Source organism: Ambystoma mexicanum, chromosome 10 (genome assembly GCF_040938575.1).
Source record: "Ambystoma mexicanum isolate Mex_15411 chromosome 10, UKY_AmexF1_1, whole genome shotgun sequence".
In the NCBI taxonomy this organism is placed as follows: domain Eukaryota; kingdom Metazoa; phylum Chordata; class Amphibia; order Caudata; family Ambystomatidae; genus Ambystoma; species Ambystoma mexicanum.
Genome location: NC_090932.1, coordinates 1031490071 through 1031517754, shown reverse-complemented (window position 1 = coordinate 1031517754; position 27684 = coordinate 1031490071).

Genomic DNA, 27684 nt, shown 5'->3' with positions numbered 1-27684 from the left:
CCAATGCGCTCTGAGACTACTATGGCAGTGATATGGCACAGTATAAAAACGAATGACAATAATATATCATAACATGTAATACTGCTCAAGGTATCTCACAGGACCCACACCACCCCCCAAAGGAAATACAAGGGAAGAAGCTCTCCCCTACCCATCACCCTTGGCCAAGTGAGAGACACATCCATGAGTGAGGTTGAATTCTCTGTGCGATATCCACGTTCCATAACATGCCGGAAGAAGAATCTGTTCTGAGTTTGCTATGCTTAAAAGAAGATTGGACATTTTGTCATTTTAGGATGGTTCCATGTCTTAAAATCGTGGCAAAAATGGCTGTGTATACAAAATATTGTGGCAATATTGCCGTGGTTTTGCCGCCACAATCATGTAAAGGATGCGGGGGACACCCCTGCAACCCCCGGACCCATTATACCATTTAAGGGGAACGGAGGATACCCCCGCAACCCCCGCCCCCCTTAAATGGTAGAAAGGGGGTACACCTTTACCGGGGCAACCACATAATTTTTGCCGTGATTTTTTTTTATCAGTGACATTTTTGCCATGATTTTATTACCTGATACCTTTAGGACACAATCTATTGAAAGTAATTTCTATACCGGAAGGGCCTCCTCTGGTTTTCTTTTCAAATGGGCTCTCTCGTAGAGCGCTTATATTTTGAAGAGTCTAGTATATGCTACAAATCACGATATGTGGTCCATCAATCAAATCTCCATAGGTCTCCCCTCTATGTGAGCATTTGCAAGTAAATATATTGTGTTTTATGTAATTACTAACAGTGACCTTTCTGTTCATTTTGATTAAGAGAAAACTCCTGAAGAAAGTCCACACTTGTAGGACTGAAACATGTAGGGCAAATTTAGCATACACTATATTAAGTCAAGGAAGAGGAACTGTGCTTGTACAGGATATGTTGGAGTTGTATGTATTTTAGCAGTGATTTTTATAAGATTTATTTTTGTGCATGGTTTTTGTGAAGTTTCACATGTATATGCAGTTTCTTTTGTATATATGTATGCAGAGATTTGTTAGAATGGAAGGTTATGTGGTTTCAGAACATTTGAATCCAACTAGGCTTTTTACAAAGCTAAGAAAGTCACTATGGTTCCATGTTTTGTAATATAGATATTGCCTAGAGCACCCTGGTGGCTCAGTTTCTGTACCCCTTTCATTGCTTATAGAGTTTAGGGGAAACATACCCTGTGCAAAGTTAGGCAATATAAGCCCTACAGTATTGTAGTACTGGGTGTTCATGACCCATCAGCTATGGAGAGGTGGGAGGAGATAGGCAAGGAAGGACGCTGGCCCAAGGTGCCGTCAATATGCAGGAAAGCCGATAGGCCCTTTTTCAACATCACCGATCAATTTATGCTGTAAACCATAAGAGTAGATGGAACTGGCATGTAGAAGTAAATCACTGACGGTCTCCGGGAGAGAAATGTCACCCCTTCCTAGAAGGACCCTGTTATCTCTATTGGGTTACATCAGATACATAGCAGCTGTTCTCATCCTGTGAATCATGGAACCAGAGCACACTTGCTTCAATAACCTGTTCCCATTGCTGGTCATAAGATGGCAAAATCTGGCAAATGCTGCTAGTACATGAGTATATTATGGCAGTGCCTGACAAATACCTATATTGTACTTATGCAAGAGACAGAACTGTTGGCTTTGCCAATTGTTATTTGTAACAAAAATTCAGTGCAACGACACACATACTGCTGATATATCAAGGGGCTGAAATCACACCTGGTTAAGACATTCTCATCCCATTAAGAGCTTGTATAGCTGTTTCATAATTGCAATTAAGGTGGGACCAAGCCTGTTTTGCATATGGTCTTCCTTCTTTCTGTAATGCCTTGGAAGGTGAAGAACAATGGTCTGGGAGGGTTGCCCAGAGTGATGCTAGAGGTTAAGATTAATTCGAAACCTTACAGTCATCACCTCTTTTATTTTGCTTTAGGGACCCCGATTGGGACGTGTTTGCCTAGACGTGAGGTTCAAGCCTGCTGGACCTAGAGACTCAAGCTGCTCCTCACTGATGATGCCAAATGATGCTGAAACATGCCTGGGGATGCGTGTGGTCTTGTGCACAAGGGATGTGACCTAGCAGTTCAGGCTGGCCTTCCCCTTTTGTAGTGGGACCAAGCCTGATTTGCAAATGGTATGGTCTTCCCCTTTCTTGAATCGTTTGGCAGGTAAAGAATGATGGTCTGGAGGGTTGCCCAGGGCGATGCCAGATGTTAAGATTAATTCTAAATCTTTGAGGCATCATCTCATTTGTTTTGCTTTAGTCACCCCAAGTAGGACAGATATTCCCAAACGGTTCTATGCTGTTTTGCTGACATGAGATTTTTCAAAATAATAGTTTAGAAATAATTATTTGGAAAAAACTCATCAAATTGTTTTCTTTTATATTTGGCCCCTCACCTAGCCCCCTCCTTCCATATATTATAGACCCTATGCCAAAACACCTTCCCACCCCCCAAATATTTCAATCTTTTTTTATTTGGTTTAAAAAAAAATCTTTTGAAAAAACACCTGTCTGGAAATCAACGTGATACTGCCCAGAAATGGGTCCCGTGCCTGTTGGGCCTACAGACCCAAGCTACTCCTCACTGATGACACCCAATGAGTTGGAAATATGTCTGTGGATGCTAGTGGTCTCGTGCAGAAGGATGTGACCGAACAGCTTCGGCCGGACTGTCCCTTTTGGGGTGACACCAAGCCTAATTTGCATATGGTCTTTCCCCTTTCTGTAATGGCTTGGCAGGTGAAGAACGATGGTCTGGATGGTTGCCCAGAGCGATCCCAGAGGCTAAGGTTAATTCTAAACCATCCAGCCATCACCTCTTTTGTTTTGCTTTAGTCACCCTGAGTAGGATGGGTATGCCCAGACGTGGGTCCTGTGTCTGCTGGATCTAGAGATCCAAGTTACTCCTCACTGATGACGCCCATTGAGGCTCAAACATGCCTGGGGATACTTGTGGTTTCAGCGCCACTTAATGCCAAACTTGAAGAGGCATTCTCTGAACAGTTCGGCCTATTGTTTTTGACATTGCTTGGGTTTTATTATGTCGTTAAATCCCCGGGATCCATACATTTTGATGTGCTCAGAGCTGCAATTTGCACTGGGCCTATATGCCGACATTTTAGGTAAACTGTCCTGGATTCTGGTTTTTCATTAGATAGCTGGAATTCGCGTAAACTCCCTTCCAAAGCACACCATGATATGAGCAAGTAGAGCAAGTGATAAGTGGGCTTATGTAAGCACTGTTTTACTTATACAACTCAAAAGGAATGCTTCTATTATAATCCCATGAATCATATGGTGTTTGCTGCAGAAACTGTCCATTTGTAGAGCTTTGCAATATTGTCTCATGCTTTCTTTGTTTGACATGGCCCTTTAGATGCTGTCTGAAATATGCTCACTTGCGCAAACTGCACATTTTAGCGTGCAAGATTCTCGATGCTGTTACAGAATGCCATCTGTGAGGGTGTACACTGCTAAGTTTTTCTTAAGAATCTCTGCTTAAGAAATGAGGAAGGTTATCATTCCACGATGGACAGCCTGGCATGCGGCGACCATACTCTTTCAAATACTCCTATGAGAAAAGGTAAGGGGGTAAATAGCACAAAGTAGGGTTTCTGGCTGCTTTGTGCAACATCATTCTGGGAACATAAGAAAGATCACAAACCTATATATTTGTATAATCCATTACTTCCCTATTCCAAGGTCTCTTGGCAGGGACCCTAAGGAACGTGTGGTCTGACCCATACGGGTCCCGCTAAGGGACCAGGGCGCTAATAACGGGCTTGCAACTCGCGAGCCCGTTATTAGCGCCCTCCCCATTCCCATTGAGCCCTATGGGGGCTCAAATGGGAATGGGGAATGGTCTGTTCAATGGGGATTTACCGGTCCCGCCAGGGTCGGACTGCACCGGTAAGTCCCCATTGAACGAGACCGGACACGGGCACGGTATGGGAGGCAGCCATGGAGCTAAAAGCTCCATGGCTACCACCCATCTCGTAATGAGGCCCTATATCTGTGATACAAGGGTTGCATGCTTGATTCACTACATGCATTCTGTACACTGGGCTGGGTGCTCATTTCTTTTTGCACAACACTCACCTTGAAAGTAAAGTGTGTGCATCTAAGAAGCACATATATCCAGCAGCACACATACAGGCTACTTGAAAACATTGGAGACAAATCGGTATAAATGGAGGAAATATGATGGGACTTTTGGATTTTGTATATTTGGGAAATAGCGAGGGAATTAAACTCAACTGACATGACTAGACTCCAAAATAGGGATGAAATAGGTCTGCCATTATGGGCATTGGTGAGACCATACACTTGTACACATTTATCGTGAGAAATGACAAAGCATGTAGATAATAGAGACACAACAGCTAAAGGATGAAGTTTGCTTTGCACTCAACAAATGGGCAAAACAAATGTAATGTATTTTTAATGTACTGAAAAATTAGAGTTAGCAGAATTTCACTGATGAATCAAAAGATCCTGAAACAGACCGAGTAGGAATATCGTTCAGTATCTCTAGTCTTACTACAGCTTAATGGACTGAGGGAGGGTCCATTATTAGAAGATAATAACCTCCTCCCAAGTTATGGTTTGGGGTGAACCTGAGAGCCTTAGGTTGGGAAAAGGGCTTTTCTTTCAAGTGATAAAGACCCCTCACAAGGTTTATAAAGGTTATTAGGGCATATGACTATGGTATGCAAAACATTGTTCAGGGGTGTGATGTAAAACATGGTAAGTTAACAATGAGTGAAGTATGCAAGAGGCATTAGTAAATTAAATGTGGTTTGACTTTGTTATAGCTAAATCATTTGGTTGCCTTTATAAGGAAGTAACTTTTTCATTGTAAACTCAGTTGCACTGTGACAGTTTTAGCATGATCCTGCTTTAGGTGCCACGTTAAAGAGAACTTTCTGTCTCTACAAAAGGGAAAGCATTGTTCTATATTCTAGCTTTCATTTTGCTGTGTTAAATTAGGTTGGAGTGTCTCATTGAACGAAATCTTACAGCGAAAGACCAGCAGTGTCGTCTATAAACTATCACTGCACCCCTAATAACTAAGAAATGTCATAGTGAAGTAAAAAACAAATGTATTTAAGATCTAATAGAACATTTTCAAGTTTTTGACAAGCAGGTGGGGATATTTCAATATGTTGTGGTCCCCTCGGTGTGGTCTTCGCATTCTAAGCTCTGCACTGTGTTGTGTGTTTGTAGAATACCCCAATGAGTATGTTCGTGCTCAGGGAGGAGGAAGGGGCGGCCTTTGTAAACAGGCCAGCCACGTCTGTCAGGTGTGGTGCAGAAAAGCTATGGAGTGGCATCGAGGGGCCATTAGAGGGAGAGTCCTGGCTCTGTCTTCCAGGTGCGGCAAGCATTACCCACGAGATGAGGAGGTGGGGCTTGGTAGTAGGGATTTCTAGTGGCTGGGCTGAGTTTGTGAGGTGGAGCCAGGGCGAGGAGGAGGCGTGGATGTGAGCAGTGAGGGCAGCTGGGATGTTCTCAGCTCGGTGTGCCTGTGATGCGAGGGAGTGCTGCGCTGAGAGGGAGCGCTGCGCTGCTCCGTGGCCGAATCTGCCTCGGAATAATGGCAGCTCACAGTGTGAGTTGCTATTAACCTTGGCGCAATCTGCAAGATATAAAGGTTTATATAGCCATAAATTGGCCAATCACCATACCTAACGGCACCCAGGGAGTGCACTAATAGAATACAATGTTTAATGATGTATCTCCATTTATATGATGATTATTAGGTAATATTATTAGCTATGAAGGCCATTACTGAAATAAAGGGAAAACAGAAATGTCATTCTACCAGATTCTTAGGTGCTGTGAACATTCTTCAGCTCTTCTAGGTCTTCAGTCTTGCAGGAGATAGAATGAATGTTTTTTTAAAAAAAGATTATTATGTATATAGTGCAATACAAGAACATACAAGTAACAATCAAAGCAGTCGAAAATATTGTAAACAAACGAAATTACAACCAAAGAACACTGATACTAAATGAAAAGAAAATGAAAAAGAAAAAAGAAAAAAAAACACTAATACATGTTCAAAAACACCTCCCAGATCTTAGCATGCAATTGTACTTTCCCCTGCTTCCTATAAATCAACTTTTCAATAGCCGCCAAAGAGACCATCTCATCAACCCAAACATCAGAGTCAGGCGGAGCTCAGGATTTCCTCCCTCTCATTATCAGTTTCTTGGCAATTGACGCACCCCTAAACAAGAACTTCCTCTCAGATACGGACAAAAACCATCGTCTTGAAATCCAAGTCGATATGGCAATCCAGGACCCGTCGACACATAGTACAAACCTCCTGCCAAAAACCTCTGACCCGGACACAATCCCACAGCAAATGTTCAAGAGTACCAGTTTCCACATCACAACACCAACACACATCTGAGTCAGACATACCTCTGCCTTTGAGTCATTCCGGGGACCAATAAACCCGGTTGAGAATTTTTATTTTCCTAGAACGCTCACACCACACAAATTGATAGAGCATAGCTTAACATTCGCACAAATCTCAAGCCACAAATCTGTGGTGACCTCACAACCCAGTCTTCTACTCCATTCATCTAGCAGACCAATATTTTCTTTGTAGTTAGCAACAATCCGGCAATACACTTTACTCGCAATAGGCTGACAGTCCGCCACAAAAAACTCCAGACTCACAGAATCATTCCCGTCAGTCTCATCAATGCATCTTTTTAATTTTCTGTAATCCGCCACTGAAAGATTTTCAATAGTGAAATTCATACACAACACATCAAAATCAATCCACTTCCCATCTTTGTAAACATCACTAATCCAATGAACCCCACCAACAAACCATTCCGGCCACAAAATAGGTCGGCCGCCCTCTGTAATTACTTTATTCAGCCAAATTGATGCCGAAGGAGATTTCAAAGCAATTGAGCCACAAATATCATGAAAGTCTTACCAAACACCTCTCAAAAATTCAGTCATTATAGAATGAATGTTATTAAATATATTTCCGTGGTTCAATATTGGTTTGGAATTAGGAATTTAGACAGAGATAGAATTGATTCCTGGGCGTGCGGGAATATTAGGTAATGAGATGGCAGATGATGTGGGGGCAAAGATGAGAATGAAAAATTAAATGATTGTAATAAAGATCCCTATAAGTGAGGGTTCAGAGGAACCCGATAACACAGTGTAGTATAGATTTGGCAGAAAAGACAACCAATGCATCACACAGAGCCATGCACTCTACTGCTTAACCTCATTTCAAAGTCAGTTAAGGTGCCTGTAGAACCTGATGTAGGGTATCCACAGCTGGTCAGTTAAGGCGCCTGTAGAACACAAAACAAGGTATGAATAGCTGGTCAGTTAAGTCGCCTGTAGAACCCAAAGCCAGGTAATGAATAGCTGGTCCGTTAAGGCACCTGTAGAACCCGAAGCAAGGTATGAATAGCTGGCTAGTTAAGGCGCCTGTAGAACCCAAAGCCAGGTAACGAATAGCTGGTCCGTTAAGGCGCCTGTAGAACCCGAAGCAAGGTATGAATAGCTGGCTTGTTAAGGTGCCTGTAGAACCCAAAGCCAGGTATGAATAGGTGGTCAGTTAAGGCGCCTGTAGAACCCGAAGCAAGGTATGAATAGCTGGTCAATGAACCCGAAGAAAGATATACCTTAATAACTGGCAGGTGGCGTACAAAGACAAAGGAGAGGTTGGCGTGTTACTCTACTCTTTGCATGTCAGAGTCCCATCGAAACCCCATCCCTGACCCAAGTCGGCTTCCAGAACAGAGAAGATGGACTAGTTTGATGTTCCAGTGCTCCTCCTCAAGAACAAAGGCAACACTCCCCCTCCCCTCCACCCCTAGAGCCTATTAATTTTGCAATAAGAGCTGAACAACAAAACAACACATGCAAATGTGTAAGCCCTTCTTCGGAGATGATAACTACTTGTCCATTCACCAAGATGATTTACATAGGGCTTTATACCAGACTACTCCAGCTTCAAAGCACTCAAATAGGGGATCAAAACCATTTTGCACACCACTATCCTATTCTCAAGTCGAGCATGTTGCCCCTGAGCTATACCCTCCGTAAAGTGCATGTAACAAGAGTGCAACTGTTGATAACACAATGAGGAGTCTACTATTTTTCAATCTTGCATCTGTCTCTCCTTGCACTTCTTGGCACCGGTTGTTGTTAGGATAGATAGGATAGGAGCCTGTTCCACTTCCGGATCTGTGTACACAAGGTTCACAACGTGTGGGACTGCCTGTGTCCCGAGAATGGTACAGACCAGTCCTGCACCTACAGCGCCGGCCGGCAACGATTGTAGATTTGTTTCAGTGTTTCGTGCAGCATGGCACCCATTAAGTGCTACGGGTGAGTATGATCGCCTAGATTGCACAGCAATGTATAATAGCACTGCATTCCATGATTCACTCTGTGCTTCATGCTCCCCTGCCATTGCTTGTTATTAGCACTTCCCGCAGAAACCTGCCACCTGCTGGTTGCAACAGGAGGTGAAAGAAAGAGCAGTTTCTTTCTACATCCAAGTGGTCATCTAGTTGTGGTTACTTTAAACCCTGGAGTTCCAGAGTGTCTCATTCTCAAATAACCAACCATGCGTTGCCGCGGCATCTAAACTGCCACATCAGGGAGTCCATTGGTGCATTGACACGCTGTGCAGTGTCAGCCCGCATGCTGAATATGTTATTTTACAAATTATGCTCTGCAGCCCATTTCTAGATGAATGGGTTCCACGAGTTTAAAACCCCAATGCTTCGTTTTTAGGTCCCTCTATCAGGTGGTGTTTAGGCTTAAGCCCCACCTATAAGCCCAAAACTATTGCATCAGAGTAAGTTAAGAGGGGGACGCGATTTGAGGAGGGATGCACAGCTTCACATCCTCCTGGGATCTCTTGCACCTAACTCTATAATGCAGTAATATTAAACTTTGTGCTTTTTAGAGCTAGACATTATTAGGTCTAAGCAGTCTGAGAGTTCATTCATTCATTTTGTCATTTGTATAGCACCTTTCCCCATGATTATGTTCCCAACGCACTGTTGGTTGAATGCACTCGGAGGGACCGGCGTCCAAAATTTGGGAGAATTGGGAGGTGCTATTATGCATGTGTGCATTTCAGACTTTAAAGTTATGCCAGCGGGGCCAAGACCCCATTGTCGCACATGTCTGAATGCGGCGTGTGGATGGGCACAGCAGAGGTATACTATGAAGTAAATGGGGAGGATTGTGTTTAAGGAAATAGAGAGATATGGGAAGCAACATTCTTTTTGTTGTTAAAGGTAGCTTCACTCTTATGGCAGAGGTGTTGTGCAGTAGTGTTTGTGGTATATGTCAGTGCCTGGTGTGTGGAATGAGCCTGTGTCTTCCGCTAAGTTGCAAAGGTGCGGTGTGTGAGAGGAGAAAGAACAATGTCTACAACCTGGGTTCCTGTACAAAGAGCAGTGCTACGTTTCACAGACGATCAGAGTTCTAAAAGAATGCATAATACTCACCCTCTGAGAGGATCTTAGAGCGATAAATTGCCATCCCTAGTTCCTTCTAGTGCGAACAAGGCCCCTATTCATGATTACATGCGGGAGCATGGCCCACCCTCATGTGCTTTAGAGTTGCATACAGTGGCGACTACGAGGGAGCGATCGGGTGTGCCTGAATGTCCTCCTCGCGGTTGTTCAGGGTGATTTTTCTAAGTGATTTAAGTGTGATGCATTGCCCACCCTCCAAGCCCATGTGAGTGCAATACCCGGCCCACTGTCAGGATTCTTATCATGAGCAAGTTACTAGAATACCTCCTTGAGTCCTCCTTGCCGGTGCCCAAGGCGAAGGTTAGAGGTGGCAGAGCACAGAAGATAAACGAGAGAAGAGGCTGGTGGATGAGAGAGGGACAAGAGGGGGCAGTGGGCAGGGGCGAAGGGGGACTGCTGGAAGAATCATGTTTGCAAGGGGGGAGTGGGTGCGGGTAAGGGTGGTGGATCAGGAAGTTGGAGGGAACAGCCAGGTTTTGAGGGCTCTCCTAAAGGCCAGGTGATCCTCTATGAGGCGGAATGCAAGAGGGAGGGATTTCCAGAAGGTGGGAGCCAGGACAGAGAAAAAGGCACTTCCTGGTCTGGAGAACCTGAAAATGGGACTACCAGGAGATGTGCAGAGCCGGATCTGAGGATTAGGGTGGGGTGTTATCTTGTTTTTGAGAAATTCAGGGCCTTTCATTTGGATGGGGCGATAGGTAATGCACATGGCTTTGAAGGAGGCTCATTGGCAGCCAGTGAGGTGTCCCCTGTGTGTGGGGGAGATGTGTTCTTTGGGGGAGAGTGTGAGGAGGAGCATTGCTGCAGAGTTTTGGATCTGTTGGAGCTTTCTGAGTTGATATGCAGGTGCACCTAGGTAGAGGAAGTTAGAGTATTCTAGGCATGAGTGGAAGATGGCCATGATTGCGGAGACTCTATGGGGGTAGGAGAGATATGGAATGATCTGCATCAGGATGTAGGGGTGGTCGGTGCATGATCTGGATATTGCATTGATGTGACAGAAGCGGGACAGGCCAATGCTAAAAGTGCACCCAAGGTTTTGGACTGCGGTGGATGTAGTGGGCGCAGGTCCTAACGAAGGCAGCCAAGGGATAGGTAGGGGGAGGAGAGCTGTTTTGCCGCAGATTAGAATTTTGTTTTTTTCCGGGGTTTGAGGAGCAGGTGGTTGATCGTCATCCAGGGGTCAATGTCTGAGAGGCAGGATGCCAGTTCTGTGTGGGGTTAGGAGGGGGAGTTGAGAATCTTGAGGATGATCTGAGTGTCGTCGGCATAGTTGTAACAGGTGAGATTGCGGGAGCGGATGAGTGAGGGGTGGGGTAAAAGGTAGAGACTGAAGAGGACGGCGCAGAGGGAGGCTTCCTGAGGAATTCCATGGGGACGGGGGCAGGGGAGAAAGGATGGAGAAATATTACTTAGTTGCAGCTGTAAAGGAGCTACTGGTGTAACAAAAATGCCTCAAGCCAATTGTTTTATAAGCAATATGTGCGTCCTTTCAGCTGTTCCTTGCACTTAAGTCATGTTAAAAGCAAACTTGGGGAAAGTCAACAATGTTGGGTCTTGTATTGGCATTAGATAATTATTTGCCAGGCCTTGCTTTCATATTCCTAGGTATTCAACATTTTCCAGCTGTTGCCATCTTGTGGTCAAATAGTATAATTATGGAAGTGCCTGACAAATGCCTTTCCTATGCCTACACAAAAGCAACATCTCTTTGCTTCGTACTATATCTCAATAGGCTCAAAGTGATTTGTCAGTTTTAAGCTGATGTTACCCAATAAGGTACGTAGGACCAATGTTCACCTAGAAAAAAACATATGTGTATTCTCCACCTTACAAGTGTGTGTTAATATGACTGCTGTAGGTCTTATAGAGTTTTAAGCTTTGGTTCATAGCTGGCACTGTAGCACCACCCAGTGCACACCTCTCCTGCTACGCTGTTTCTTCTGCCATTTCCTTGTTGAGGATGTCACAGTCATCAACATAGTAAACAGACTTCAGAAACAATGGCGTCTCGGACCATGCAGCAAGGTACATTTTTTTTTTTTTTTTTATTAAATACCATTAGCACCCGTTTAGGAAACTATGGGCCCTAGTTTGGGCGGTTGGTTGTTACTGGCAGGGTAAACCCATCACCACTCATTATATCGCCTCAGTATTGGCCTGGTGGACAATCATTGTAAAAAATGTGTTCCTTGGAATTTTTCTATTTTTAAGATCACAAATTAGTTTCAACATCAATTTTTCATATTCATAACAGACCGCTATGTGTTGAGAACAATGTTCTTCTTCAAGGCATCCAAGCCATATCAGAACATAGACGTGTCAAGCAAACGTAGATGTGCAATTCACTCCTCATATATAAATTACTCCACGTTGAGTGACATTGGTTATCACAAATAGACACCTCCAGCAAATCCGTAGCAAAGCCATGTCATGAATTACACAGTATTATTATTCATTATTTGTATTGAGTTACATACCCAAAGGCCTCAGAGTGCTCACAATATACCCACAAACACATAACACAAAGAACATGTGGATGCTAACAAGAATAAGGAAATAGCCAGCTAATCTATACCTCTATCAAATAAGAAGGTATTTAGATGCTTATTGAATTTGAGAAGACAATGTTCATCTTCAATGAGGCTGGATTCACACTTTATTAACAAGAAAAATGTGCTTACTCTTGAAAATGTCGATGTGGGTGTGCGCATTGCAGTCACTGTATAAAAAGCAATGATAAAATGTTGTGTTTGTTTGTACTCTTTTTAATGGACATTTGTACCATGCACTATCACCACCGCAGTGGTCCCCTGGTGCTCTGGCAGATCTGAAAAGGAAAGGGGGTGTTGTGAGATAGTGGGACTGAGCAGGAAAAGTGCAAGAGAGTAGTGATGTGGTGTTGGCAGCTTCAGTTACCACTGTTTGCTGAGCTTAGGTGTGGTTTTCTGTTGGTAGCCATTGTGTTCTGTTGTGTGAGGCTATGTGTGATTTGCTTTGTTGTTGCGGTGCAGTGAAGTTTGTGCGGTTTGGTGTGCTTTAGAGGTGTGGTTGGTTAGAGTTTGAGAGGTGTATGCAAAAGGGTGAGATTTTAGTGGATTGGTTAGTGGCATAGCTATCTAGATGTGATGCATGCTAATTTCTAAATTCTTTCTAGATGTGGCGAGTGACTAGCTCCACATTTATATCTAAATGTGGCACAAGCTAATATTCACAATTCTGTCTAGATGTGACGCAAGCTAATGTTCACATTTCTGTCTAGATGTGGTGCAAGCTAATATTCACAATCCTATCTAGATGTGACTCAAGCTAATATTCACAATTCTATCTAAATGTGAAGCAGCCTAATATTCACAATTCTATCTAAATGTGGCACTGGCTAATATTCATAATCCTGCCTAGATGTGACGCAAGCTAATATTCACAGTTCTTTCTGGAGTGGCTAGCACAGTTGGGGTACAGTTCATCTAAATGTGAGAGTTGGCTTGGAAATACAGTTGACAGATTAGTGGATATATATGGGGTTAACAGTTTCTAAAAAGAGAGTGGTACATCATTCAGGCTTCAAGCTAATGGGTGGTGAGGAAGATAAGGTAGGTAAGAGATGGGGCAGTTTAGTGGGGCGCAGTGATTGCTGTGCCCCCTGCCTCCACCACAACTACTTTGTATGTCGTTGCTGGTTGATGGCTGCCTGCTTCCCGCTTCCCCTGCTGACACTGGCCGACACCATCTGGAGCTGCTTCTTCTGGAGCTGTCCTTTGCCTCTGTGTCTTTAGCTGAGGGCTGCCCTGGGGTTTGGAGCTAAATAGGGCTAAAGGCCCAATCGCAGTGCTTTGGGGATGGAAATAAGGCAGCGACAACACAGAACAACAAGTGGGGAAGGTGAACTCAGTGTGCACAGTAGTGCTACGTAAGGGCACTAGGAAAATTACATTTTAGGCCAAATGGGACCCAGTGAACCCCCAACTTACCTCTGCCTTGAGCCAAGCCCTAAAGAAGGCTCGGGCAGGCCTGGGCAAGTTAAACCATATTCAAAAACAAAGCGGGGTAAAAAGGCACAATCACAGTGCTCCGGGGCGGTAATAAGGCAGCAACAACACGGTACAGCAAGTGCAGAGGGGATAGTAGCACCATGAAAGGGCGCCAGGAAAATACATTTTAGGACAAAAGGAACCCAGGGGAGACCACAACGTACCTCAGCCTCGAGCCAAGACCTAAAAAAGGCTGGGGCAGGCTGGAGCTAGGAAAACCATATTCAAAAACCAAGCAGGCTAAAGGCCCAATCATAGCGCTCCAGGGGCGGGAATAAGGCAGAGACAATACGGAAGAAGTGGGAGGGGGAACACACTATGCACAGTAGCGCTACAAAAGGGCACCAGGAAAATGACATTTTAGGCCAAAAGGGACCCATGACAGCCCCCAACGTACTTCTGCCTCGAGCAAAGACCTAAGGAAGGCTCGGGCAGGCGAGGGCAAGATAAATCATATTAAAAACCCAAGCAGGCTAATGGCCCAATCACGGCACTCCGGGGTGGCAATGAGGCAGCAACAACACGGAACAACAAGTGGGGAAGGAGAACACAGTGCGTGCATTAGCGCTATGAAAGTGCACCAGGCAAATTAAATTTGAGGCCAAAAGGGACCCAGGGGGACCCCAACTTACCTCTGCCTCGAGCCAATCCCGAAAGAAGGCTCGGGCAGGCTGGGCCGAGGAAGACCATATTTTAAAAAAACTAGCGGACTAATGGCACAATCACGGCGCTTCTGAGGGGGAAAATACTGAGACAACACGGAACAAGAAGTGGGGAGGGTGCAGTGGCTCTACGGACCCAGGGGAGCACCCAACTTACCTCTGCCTCGAGACAAGGCCCAAAAAGGCTGCGGCAGGCTGGGGCAAGATAAATCATATTAAAAAGCCAAGCGTGCTAAAGGCCCAATTACGGCTCTCCGGGGGTGGGAATAAGGCAGCGATAACACGGAACATAAAGTGGGGAGGAGGAACACGGTGCGCGCAGTAGCACTACGAAAGGGCATCAGGAAAATTAAATTTGAGGCCAAAAGGGACCCAGGGGAGACCCCCAACTTACCTCTGCCTCGAGTAAAGATGGTTCTTGCCATCACATCATTTTACCAAGACTGTTTCCACTTCCTACACAGATTCTACCAATGTCGCACCAATTGCTTGCTCTTTGCCGCATTTGCTGCTCTCTGCCTATCATTGCCACTACAAATCTTTGCGCACATTTTTAAATATGCGGCATGTCCTTGTTAAATAAAAAAATAACCCAAAACCTTTGGAAAATATTTTTAGAAACAGTTTTGGAGCGATCACTGACCTATCAGGAAGATCAATTTCTGATCAATTGCGCCCAGGCTATTGTATCTAATAAACAATAATCAGTTACCGCTGCAAACCTATAGGTATCTTTATTACACTCTGCATGCCATATACTGACGGATGTAAAGATCCATGGAATGTTGCATGGCCTTTGTATGTCCATATATTGTGAAATAAAGCAAATGACACGCTTTCATTTTCTTCCGCTAGAGGGCGACATTGATTCATCATAAACAAAGAAGACTTTCAGTCGGGTGAAAAGAGAGAAAATACAGTGGAGTATGTGCATTTGAGGATAAATGTTATCTTATTCGTGTATCGACCTGGATTTGATGGTGGCAGATCAGTTTTATTGCATTTTGGACGTAAAAATGTAAAACCTTACACGTTCACCTGTAGGAGACAATTTACAAGCATCGATTAAAGGCGCGTTTTCCTCCACTCGCCATATATCCTGGAAAAAGCTCACGAGGCTCTTGAAAAGGGATGCATTTTGTAATTAAAAATAAAATGCTTTGATCTACTCTCTTTAACTGAAGTGCCTTTTTTTGCTGCGCTAGGAGGCTATGCTGATTGATGTCGGAGACGCAATATTACGTTGGTGCACTCACTGACTAGTGGTGTGGTGATACACTTACTTGAGGGCTAAAATTGCCGTTTAGTTCTCATCTATGGTCTCGAGCTCCGTCTTTGCTGGCAGACCCATAGAGCAGCCTAATTCTTTGGCATTCAAATAAAAAAATAAAGAGGGCCCGTAACTCCTCCAAGTAGCATCAAAAACTGGAAAAACGACCGCATCGGAATTACCACCCACAGTAATTCCACCAAAATCCCCATGGCGTCCTAGTAATAATTGACTACATTGAATGCGTAGGCTGTTCTTTCTACGGCAGCCCAGTCTATATGTGACCCCCATGTAGTGAATGGTCCCTACAGTCAGATGTCATTGAGAAAAGGTATCCAGATTCGTGTGGGTCATGCAAGTGGCGCCCCATTAATGCACATTGGCGTTTTGATAAATAGCTACTGTCTTAGAGGCAATCCCTTTTTTGTATGTCTAAATCTCTGCCGTGCAGTAGTGCAAAGCTTGAACACATATGTCCACAGATTCAAAGCTATGAAAATAACTTTTTGTATGAGGGCAAGCTGGCCTCAGGCAAGTGTGCTCTGAGCCCGGAAAGGAGCATTCAGAGGCAGGACGGTTAACTTCCAAACTTTTTTTTTTTGTCTTCAAGTTGTCTTTTCATTGAAATCTCAAAAGAACAGGTTACAAGGTGACAGGCATTCCTAAACAAGTGACAAGAGCACAACATCGACATTTCATTTTTATTGTATTACAAAATGGAACTCCCTCTCCCCCCCTCCCCCCAAAAAAAAGCTGGAACAGAGGAGAAGTGGATAGAAAGGGAACAGTGCAATCGGATTGGCCTCCAAGCACCTGGACACCTTTGATTCATTGTCCGCAGTCACACACCCTCCTGCCTCCCAGCAAGACCAGTTCCACCAGTTTCTACCCGTAGGGATATCCCTCCATCACAGTTAGCTCTGGGATTGATTTTTCAAGATCTGTGGCTGAAAACACCTGTGCTCCTTTTCCCGAGTGAAATCCAGGAAGAGGGCCCAAGTGGGGGAGAACCTCCCCTTTCTGTCTGCACTGTGTGCTGATCATTTTCACATTGCTATAATTTCCCATACTTTCACCCACCAATACGAGATGCAAGGACATTCTGGAGTTTTTCCAAAAATGAGCACGATTTATTCTTGCGGCCATCAGTAAGTGTGATATTAAGTTCGGCCCTATGGCCCGATATCGGGAAAGTGCCATCTTCGGGGACATCCCCCAGGAGTAAGACCAGTGGACACATGGGGAGGAGGCTGCCCGTGAGGTCTTTTATCCTGGAGCGGATCTCCTGCCCGTATGTTTGGATAGTTGGGCAGTGCCACCACATGTGTTCAAGGTCCCCTAGATGGCCACATCCATGCCAGCAATGGTCCGGATACTCGGGGCGGATCGCATGCAATCTTTGCGGAGTCATGTACCAGCAGAAACATAACTTAATGTCCCCTTCCTTAATTAGGTGCTGCGGGAGCTCGTGGGTCCGGAACCAGATCTTTTGCCAGGATTCCTCTGAGATGTCCATCCTCAGCGCTCCATATATGGGAGCTTATCTTCTAGAGAAGCACGTTCCAGCAAGCGGTAGTAGGTGGACACCTTCTGTGATTCTCGACCCCCTTACACACAAAGTTCTATTCCCTTGGGGGGACGGCACCCAGCCTGTTTGACCTGACTATTAGACGCCCAGTGCCATAGATGGATTTGCCGAAAGTGATTTGCCTCTGTTAAATTAACACTCTCCTTGCATTCCTCAAAAGTGAGCGGTGCCCCGTCTTGATATAGATCCCTCAGCCGCAGGATCCCCTGTGATTCCCAGTGTGCGAATGCCCTCTTACCCATGCCCGGAGAGAACTCCGGGTTGTGAAGTTCTGAACAGAGGCGACCCAACCCTGATTTACAGCCCCGCTGAGTGCATGCCTTGACCCAGTTATGTAAGGTGGCGGCAGTGGTATCTAGGAAGTCCCGGTGGAGGTTTCTCGCTGATTTGAGAAGGAAGGGGAGGTGAGCCAGTGGGAAGAGCAAACCGGCTTGTTCTAAAACCTTCCATTTCAGTGTCCTCTCTGCTGATGCCCAGTCTAGTATCGGAGCTATCTGTGTCGTCCTGAAGTAACGCTGAATAGACGGGACCTCAAACGCTCCGAAACCCCTAAAACGAAGAAGAAGCTTGCAAGGAATTCTTGGAGTTTGCAGTGCCAGGTGAACTGGCCCATTGCCTTCTGCAGCTTGAGCAAGTCACGCTCTGGAATGAGAATTGGCAGAGTATGGAAGAAAAAGAGAAGGTTTGGGAGCAAGGTCATTTTGACCGCACTGATCCAATCCAACCATGAAAGTCCCGGCAACTCCTATCGCTGGGGCATATCTTTGGCCTCTTTCCACAGCACCGGAATGTTGCCTCTAAGAAGGGAGCTATAGGTGGATGTGATGTGCACTCCTAGATATGTGATCTCGCAATCTGCCCGCCGGAGGGCGAAGGCGGTCTTCAGGGTGCGGAGGACTGGGGTTCAGTGACAGTCAACCCTAATGACTTTTCCCGATTGATGCTAAATCCTGACACTGAGGCAAATTGTTCTAGTAGGTCAAGGAGTGCTGGAAGGGAGGCTATTGGGTCCTGGAGAAAGCAAAGGACATCGGCATATAACGCCACCTTGTGTGTGATTTCTCTGTACGTTAGTGATGAGATGTGTGGATGCTGAGGTATCCTCTGTGCTAGAGATTGCTAATGCAAATACTAAGGGGGAAAAGGGCCGCCTTATTTAGTGCCCCTGCCTAGTGGGAGCAGGGGTGACCAGAGGGCATTTACTGTGAGCCCAGTGGCCAGGATCTGAAAATTCACCATCACAAGGTTGGAGACGTGCAGGTCGAATCCATAAGCAGGTAACTAAGCTCGTAAGTACTCCCATGACATACTGTCAAAGGCGCAGTGTTGTGTCTAGGGATAGGAAAGATAGTCCTCCCGGGATTAGGGGGGCTAGGGCAACCAGATCTACCCCCTGCCAAATATTATCATGGGCACCCCCATTCTTGATAAAGCCAGTTTGGTTGCTGTTGATTATTTGGAGGAAAACCTCTCCCAATCTGGATGCAAGTATTGTACTTTAGAGTTTTGCATCTGTTTTTAAGTGGACTATGGGTCGATAGGAAGTACATTCTTCAGGATCTTTCCCTGATTTCATTAATAGGGTAGTGGCTGATTCTGCCATAGAGTCTAAGAAGGGATGAAATAGCTTAGTAAGCTGCAGGATCAGGACCTTAACCAAGGTTTTATAAAATGTGTTGGTGAACCTCATCTGGGCCAGGGGCTTTACCCGTTGGGAGGGACCGAATCGCCTGAGCCACTTCCTGAGCCGATATATTGTCTTCAAGAAGGTCCATCAACTCCTCAGGGACCTTAGGAGACGTGACTGGGAAATAAAGACCCGAGTGAGGGCGTGATTCCCCTGGTGTGAGGCCGATGCCTTGTGGAAAAACTCTTCCATTACCCGTAGTTTCCCTGACTATGTGATCCTCCCCCTCTCCCCCATCCTTCAGTGCCCCAATGTAGGTACGGGTGGCCACTTTATTTAGTTTGGCAGCTAATCAGTTGTTGGCTTTGTTACATTTAGAATAAAAATGTTGCCTTGCTAATAAGATAGATTGTGCTGCGTTCACCATGAGGTGCGTTTGTAGGGCCTGTCTGGCTATCCAGAGATCACAAAGGGCACTCTGTTTCCCTTTCAATGTGTGTTCTTTCTCGTTCTCCCGACCAACTCCCATACCGTCCAGAATTCCAGCTCCCTGTGCCATTATCTAGGAAGTAATTAGTGATGGCTTCTGATATGTGGGCTTTCAGGGCCACGTCTCCTAATAGGAAGTCGTTTAGCCTCCAGATGCAAAGTAAGCTTGGGTGTATCATTTATTACAGAGACGCGCTTCATCGCCGGCCAGCGAATGTGTCTCCTGAAAGAAGACAAGCGCTGCGCCCAGCAAAGACCAACTATGGAGAAGTGCCATGCACTTTACTGGTGAGTTAAGACCCGGTACATTCAGGGTCATGCAGGATAGACCAGGGGATGCCATCATGTTTCCCTTGGGGCAAGAGAAGGTCAGGGAAGGCCACTGAGGTACCCATCAGAAACCCATCCGGAGGATACCTTATAGTCCAGTCGTGTGACAAGAAAATAATCAACAACCCCAAATAAAGTAGTATCAAAAATAAAGTTATTAAATGTGATTCAAGACATGTACGCAGGAAGTAGTAATCGGGTGCCATCCCTCAAGGCACCCTATAAAACCCCATCTCAATCTCACATGTGGGATGTAATGAAATAACCAACACAGCATTCCCACCCCAGAAGTAGTGAAAATGTGTCCTAGACAGATGTGGAATAAAAGCAAACATATAGAACAACTGCCATTCAAGTGGCATACTACCTACTGTCAGACAGGGGCATTGGAAGAAGGGCCCGAGTTTCACCTCCCTTTAGGCTTCCTAAAAGTGTCATGGGGTCTAGGACCCAGAAGGGCTGCCATTTCAGTTCCATTATCCTGGGGGTTCGGGCAGGGTCCATCAATTCAGCCTCTTCTTCTTCCGAGCTGATAGCGTAATGCCTGCTTGATGTTCAAATAGCAGTTTGCAGGGAAAGCCCCAGCATTATCGGATGTTCAGTGATTGTAGCCAGGCCCAAATGGCATATAGCTTCCTCCGACTGGCGAGTGTGCGAGGTGAAAGATCCTGGACTAAAAAAAGTTGTGCTCCCTGAAACTCCACTGGATTCTTCTTCCTCGCCGCCAACTTGATTGCTTCTTTTTGTTGGAAATAATGCACTCTTGAGAGTACACCTGGCAGCAGATTGCGGCGCTGCTGTGAAGAGGAATAAACGCAATGTGTTCTGTCCAGTTCCAGAGCAGCAGTGTTCCGGGGGTCTTACAGGGATCGAAATAAGTCTGGAACATCCTCAGCCAGCTCCTGATCCTGCATGTGACGTGGGATTCCAGGCAGGTGGATGTTGTTTCTCTTTGATCTGTTTTCCAGATCTTCTTGCTTGATCCGGATCAACTCTAGCTGTTCTTCATTGCCTACCACCCTGTTGGTTAGCTCTGCCTGATCATGCGCCTGCTCACATACTGTGTTTTCCATCTCGCTTATCCAAGATTCTAGCCCCAGTAGATGAGTGTTTTGGTCCGTGATGGGTCTGACCAGCGTTTCCTTGGTGGATTTGATTTCCAGTGTGAAGTCGTGTTTCAGCGTTGACAGCATCTCCAAGAGATCCTGTTTCGTGAAAGCTCGGTCTAAGTGGGCAGCCATGGGAGGGGGACTTCTGCACGGACTGCCTGCCCATGTTTTCCCTTATTGTCCTGCATGGTCAATAGTGACTTGATGTCTCCCACTTTAGACTTTGCCAAAGATCTGGGCGTTTCAGCAAAAGGTGCAACCCCACGAATGTGCCGCTCCTTAGACCGGGAGCGGGCCGCCTCACAGACCACTCACTGTTTCTCTCCCCCACAGGACCACCTAAAAATTCTTTAGATAGGGACAGGTCTATCACCCAATTAGCCAAGACTGCAAAGGTAGCCCAGGAGGGGGACAGCAAGGGTAGCACCAATTTGTTGGCCGTGAACCAGCCAGACGCTTAACCCTGGGCTCCTCTGCACCTTAGGGGGGGGTTAAACAGCAGTAGGTGCAAATTAATTCCTCTGATTTCAGGGCCAGCCTCAATGGCCCATCAAGTTGGTCAACGTAACTTCCAGCCTTCCATTTTGCCAGCTCTGCCATGACTGCTGACTTGACACTATCACGTGGGTGCATAGAAGGCAGGCATGCAGGAGTCTTCCCTGCTCCACACACCCAGGCGGGCTCGCCCGTGATTCCACAGCTGGTGCAAGACGACCAGTGGCCAAGGGAGCCAGGCAGGTCGCCCCGCGTCCCCACTCCCCAGGAGAGGAGCAGCTGCCTCTGAGCTCCACACATCGGACCGGGGACGCAGGAAGGAAGAGAGCCTCTCCTCTGGGCCCCCACCTCAGCAGCACCACTCCCGATCGGCAGACTCCCACGTCGCTCATACCACCACCATGCACTGCACCAAGCTCTGACACTGCGTGGCTCAAGATCACGGGTCAGTTGCAACAGACTGTTAAAGAGGGCGAGGGACCGCCCCATGCCCTCCGGTCACCACCTGCAAGCCCTTAACAGCACAGGAGATCCTCATCTACTCTCCCCAGTCCGAGCCATGTCCCCATCCAAGCACCGACCATGCAGAAACCGCCATATTGCTGATGATCGCGGCCGTGGCCCTCTGGGGTTCGCTCATGGAACAGTGGCTTTGACTCCCTATCTCTCAATCAGGCTTGGTCGCTAGGGTCCGGGGTTGTCATTAGTCATCCCAAGGAGGGTTTAACTTAGTAAAAGTGCAGCATTAAGGGGTTTTTCGGTGCTGGTCGACGGAGCCTGCAACAAGCACATCTGCATCGGGTGCTGCTTGGCCACGCCCAGCCACCCCGTCAATGATTTATTTGTAACTGACCTTGTTTCCTCCTTCTGTCCTCCTCTTCCACTGACACAGGTGCTCACTTAATATGGGCCTGTGCTGCAACAATGTAACACCTATAACAGGGCAGATTTCAAGTTCATAGCACCAGCAACCTTCGACCCCAGATTAGCATGTGGAACCAGGTCAGAGTTCCTATACCAGTATGAGCCAAAGCTACTAGGCCAACTAGGTAACAGTTTGAAATCTGGGACCTGTAAACCTCACATTGAGTATGCTCATGTGACATCACATCCATACATTTCCTTCGTGCAACACTCAGGTCCCGTACGAATGGCAGCAATTCTCTGTGTAGGCTCTCAAAATAAGGAACAATTAAGTAAGATAAGTATGTTCAGGAAGCAAAATAGCAGCTTGGGCAGTACAATTATTTTTAGGAGAGCTATCCTCCTTATTAGTGAGATGGGTAGTTTTGACCACCTGTGAAATTTGGGGTATAGACTATTTAAATAGGAGCTGAAGTTACCTGAATATAGGGTGGAGCTCTTCAAAGTATTGGTCCAGTTAATTGATAGATCTGAGTGTTCAACAAATGTAACTAAATCTGACATAATCACTCCTGATTAGTGAAAATGAAAAAAATGAAATTAGTTTCAAGGGCTCTAACATTGAGAAGAACATTGTCTGCCTATAGTGAGAGGATTTCAGGCATCAGCAGCAAATCGGATGCCCCATGGTCATGTCTGTGTTTTATGAGGTCTGCTAAAGGTTTAAAAAATCATAGTGAAAAGAATTGGAGAAAGGGGGCATCTGTGACTGGTTCCCCTTTCCAATTGAAATGACTCTGAAAAGGCACATCGTACATTGATCTTAGCTGTTGGCTGGGCATATAGTAATTTAATACAGGAAGTGAAGTGCCCACTGAATCCGTAGCACTCCAAACAACAAACAAAAAGAAAACCAAGACACTGCATCAAATGCCTTCTCGCCACACAGGGTGATCGCAAAAGCAGACACTGTGGGAAAGATTTTGGATGGAATGTGGAACAGACACCTAATATTCAGTGATGTAGAGCATCCGGGAATAAATCCTGATAGATCCTGTAGTGGAAAGAAACAACCACTCATGATTCCGATGGATTGATGAACACGTTATTAGTTAAGCAGTGAGTGAACCAAACCAACAGCAACACAACACTCTGGCACAAGTCAACCCCCTCCCTCCTGGGTCCAGATCTCTTATACCCAGAGGAATTCATGAGTGTCAATGAAAGGGAGTGGTCTCAGCCTGGCAAGGTCAGACCTTGCAACTTTAATTGCCGACCAAGATAAACTCTCATTGTACAGTCTTTCAGTGCCTGCTGCACTCGGCAGCGCTTCTTAGTGTTATCAGTAAAAGCAGCACAATGCAAGGCATGCCTTAAAGGTGAGTATACTCCCTAATGGGCTGGTGAGAGGTCTGGGAATATGATGACATCCGCCAGCTAAAGCCGTCTTTCACTAAAAGGCAAGAGCAGCGGACACACATTCATGCCAAAACAGGTGCGTGTCAGAAGTGTGAACCGGGAAAGCAAGCATTCGTAAGCGGTGTGCGAAGCAGGCGAGCTGGGCTTGTAGTGGTGGACTTCTTGGCTTCAGAAGTGCAGAGGAAGTAGCGGGAGCTGCCGAGTGGAGACGCCTGAAGCCGGTGAGTGTCAGGAGGGCGCTCAAACATCGGGGCACTCCTATTTGACCGAAATTAAATAACAGTCAGTGAAATTAAGTAACGCAGATGCATATTGAATACCGAAATAAATGGAAACATCCAATTAAGGAAAATAAACGCATATTAAATGCCGAACTGAATGGAAACTTTAAATGAAGTAAAACAAACACATATTGAATGCCGAACTGAATGGAAACTTTAAAATTAAGCAAAACAAATGCACATTGAATGCTGAACTGAATGGAAACATAACATGAAGCAAAATGAGTGCATATTGAATACAAAATATATGAAACAATGAATTGATTGAAATCTTGAAACTAAACACTTTGAATATTAAATGGAATAAAACCACATGGGCAAAGCAGATAACTGAGAACCGCCCAAGTGCCCATGTGAAAGCGAGTGACAGGAAAGGGCACCAGTGTGAGAGAATGCCATAAAAGGTGGGAGAAGAAAAGAATAGCCCCACAGTGAACCTTTATGAATGAATGTAGTGCGGCAAAGCCAATGTTTGGCAAGAGGTGTGTGTGATTCATGATGACAGAGCCATGAGGCTCATAACGGGAAGCCAGAGGAGTGTAATACAGCACATAAAGCCAAGAGGCCAACAAAGTGAAACCAAGAGAAGGTGATTGGTGCACAGGAGCAAGTACCAAAGAACTTGTGTGGGCTGAAGTACCCAGGGATGTTGGTTGCGCGACCTGTGATGGGTGCATTGTGTGGTCTAACAAATGCACCTAGACCAGTGAGCCCTGAATGCTGAAAAGCAAAGACATTGGGCCTCATTGCGAGTCTGGCGGTAACCGAGGCAGTAAAACTGCCTGGTTACCGCCAGACTCGTATTACCATTCCACCTCCGTGATTCCCAGAATTACCGGGGCATTACAACCCGGGTGTCCTGGGAATTCCGGAGGCGGAATGGTGTAAATCCCCATTCCCATTGAGTCCTATCGGACTCAATGGGAATGGGGATCATGGAAACACCGGCACCATCTCGTGATGGTGCCGGTGTTTGCTTGTCCGCCTACAGGCGGGCGGTGGTAAACCCACCAGGTCAGACCTGGCGGGAACGCCACCTCCCGCCTGCAGGACTCTGGATCGGGCGGTCCGGAATTAACAGTGTTGGCGGGTTTACCGCCACTGTTATTTCCGGACCGCCCGAACTGTAATGAGGCCCATTGTGAAACAAACCAATAAAGGCACTGTAGGTGAACTGGCGAGGCAAACCAGAAGGAGGGTCAAGTGGACCTTGAGTTGTGTGAAACCTTTTGAACAACTGGTGAAGTCTTGTTGAAGGGAACCCTGGGACTTGAGAAACCACACGTATCGTCTTGAGAACTGAGCCTCAAGCCCTTTTGAGTTTGAACTGTGTTGCTTGGACCTTGGGGAAGGTAACCCCTAGGATTATTTGGAACTGTATTGCCTTGAACTGGAGAAAGGTCATCTTGAGACTTCTTGTGGAACATTCTTACACTTGGGGAAGGGAAGCTGAAAAAGAGATGGGAGCTGGAAGAAGCTCAGAACTTTGACTTAAACCCTATTTCTGTTATTATTGACATCCCTACACACTGTTTAGCTTTAGTTGTGAGGGCAAGTATAGGTTTTGAACACAGACAGACTTTTAAGTTGAACTCTTTGACTCAGACTTTCCATAGTTTCATTCAGGAAGGGAAATCCCACCTTAGCATAGGACAAGTTAGGCCTTCCACCATCCTGATTTAATAAAGTATTTTATTTTGGACTTTAAGTCTCTTGTCTGTGTCTTACTTCATGATGCCTTCACACATGACAAATGGTATCTTCAGTAACCTAGCAGTACATTACTTGAGCAGTTTGTGAAACATCTGAACAGGAGCTGAGTGCACATTGACAGAAGCATTTACATAACATGGACAGACAGGAGAACCCTAGGAGTATGACCACAGCTATGAGAAGGGTTTGCCCAATAGACGCTACTACTGGCCACAGCAATCCTACAATCCATAACCCAAAGGACCAGGCAGACTCATTGCCATTGTGTAATCGGGTTACAGTATTATGAATGTGTGCAATGATGTCTTTGATATTGCTAATGTAATCTGGTATAAAGGTACAGAACTTGCTTTTTATGACTGCACAGGTGACCCCCTGGGAGGCTAATATGTTATCTAGGTTTCCATGCAGTTTGGGAGCACCATCGTGCGGATGGACAGCTGGTCATGGGACAGCAGTGACAGGGACACAGTGGTGGCATACACAATGTCTTCCACTAACCAGGATAGCTGAGTCAAGTGATTTCGGTTTATTTTGACCCCAAGGGCTGGTATCAGGTATCCCCCTCCTGCAACAAAAGACTCCCAATCCGTGTTTCTCTTTGAGCGGGGTAGAGAGGTAAAAGTGTGGGTGGGGGGTGGTGTACTGCGGGCAAGATATATCCCAGGTAACAGCTCTCTGCCCAGTTGATGGGCAACCATGCATAAGTCTTATCCCTGCAGATTAATTAATTTCCGAAGTATGTTGCGTAGCTGGATTGAGTGAATGTGAACCTAGGGTCAAACGCAAACGTAGCCGTGTTAATTACTACACTAGTGTGGGTGGACATGTAATGCAGACATTTGTTTGTTCCCATATTCAGGGACTCTTGATTGGTATAGCATAGGAGCCCAGTTGCTGTAGAGGACAGATGAAGTGTGGCAGGTTTGATCTGTACCTGGTCTGGGTTGGGGAATTTTGGTGGCCCCTTCAACCCTATGTGTGACTGGGTGCCCGGGAAGGGTCTGGGGCCTAAGGACTGGGTGGTTAGCTTGAGGTCCAGGTAGAGGTCTCCCCACTGGATAGGAATGGGAACAATGGGGAACTGGGCAGACATGTCATGCGGCAGGTGGGCGCACAACCAGCAGTCCGTAAGGTTGAAAATGCAAGCATACTGCCATGAGAGGTGCAAATATTTGTTTGCGCTGTGGGTCCAGGGTTGTGCGGTAGGCCCCTCATTATCATGACAGGAAGTGCGGAAGGAACCAGGCACATTAACTATCTGCCCATATAAAAAAAAAACAGTTCTATGTGATTGCAGAGCATAGATAACAGAGAATGCTTTTTCAGTGAAAACGATAACAGTGAAAAAATATTGAATGCTTTTTAGGGGGCCCAAACCCCTTGTTTCTCTATGTGCATAAACCAACCCCAAGCCGTTTCCCAACCATTTACCCCCTTCCCCCACCCTATATCTATTTTCAAAAATGTTCGATGTTTTTTTTCTCCGTTTTTGTTTCTCTGTTATAGCATTCTCTGTAATTGTATTCTCTATTATCACTGGATACCGTAAAAAACGGACCTTCTGGATGTGCAAATAGCATCATAGGCACCACTCTACCGAGAGTATAGGATAAAAATAGTAGGCAATTTCACAGTAGTGTTAGGCCAGAGAAGCTAAACCAGGCACTATCCGGTCTATCTGGAGCAACATGATCAAGGCATTTTTACCTGAATGGGCCACGCCATTGGATTCGCGGACCAAGTAAGGGAGCAGTACTTTGGGCACCACCAGGCGGCTGTCTGAGGAGCACCACAAGGAGTCTGCTCCCAGGCTATATCTACACTGAGTCCAGGTCACCACCTTGCGGGCTTGATCTTGGAGTGGTGTGCAAAGCAAGGTACTACAGGTGTCATGCGCAATTCGGTGTAGCTTCTACCTTTATTGCAGGCAAGAGACAGTGTTTTAAACATGTTGTACAATGCAAACAGAATATACTGTCCCACACCGGTTGGGTACCAGGGGGGCTACTTAAATTATCATGACTTATTCAATGTTTCCCCCCACAATCCGCTTGGATTAATGATGACATTAGCGACATTAGTCGAGTTGCTAGAACATGTGCAAAGATCTTTGCATTTATGTTCAACAATGATAACGGTTGATATGATCATTTTGACTTTTTGTAGAATTCTGCAACAAGGCCATCAGAACCCAGTGCTTTATTTCTGGGAA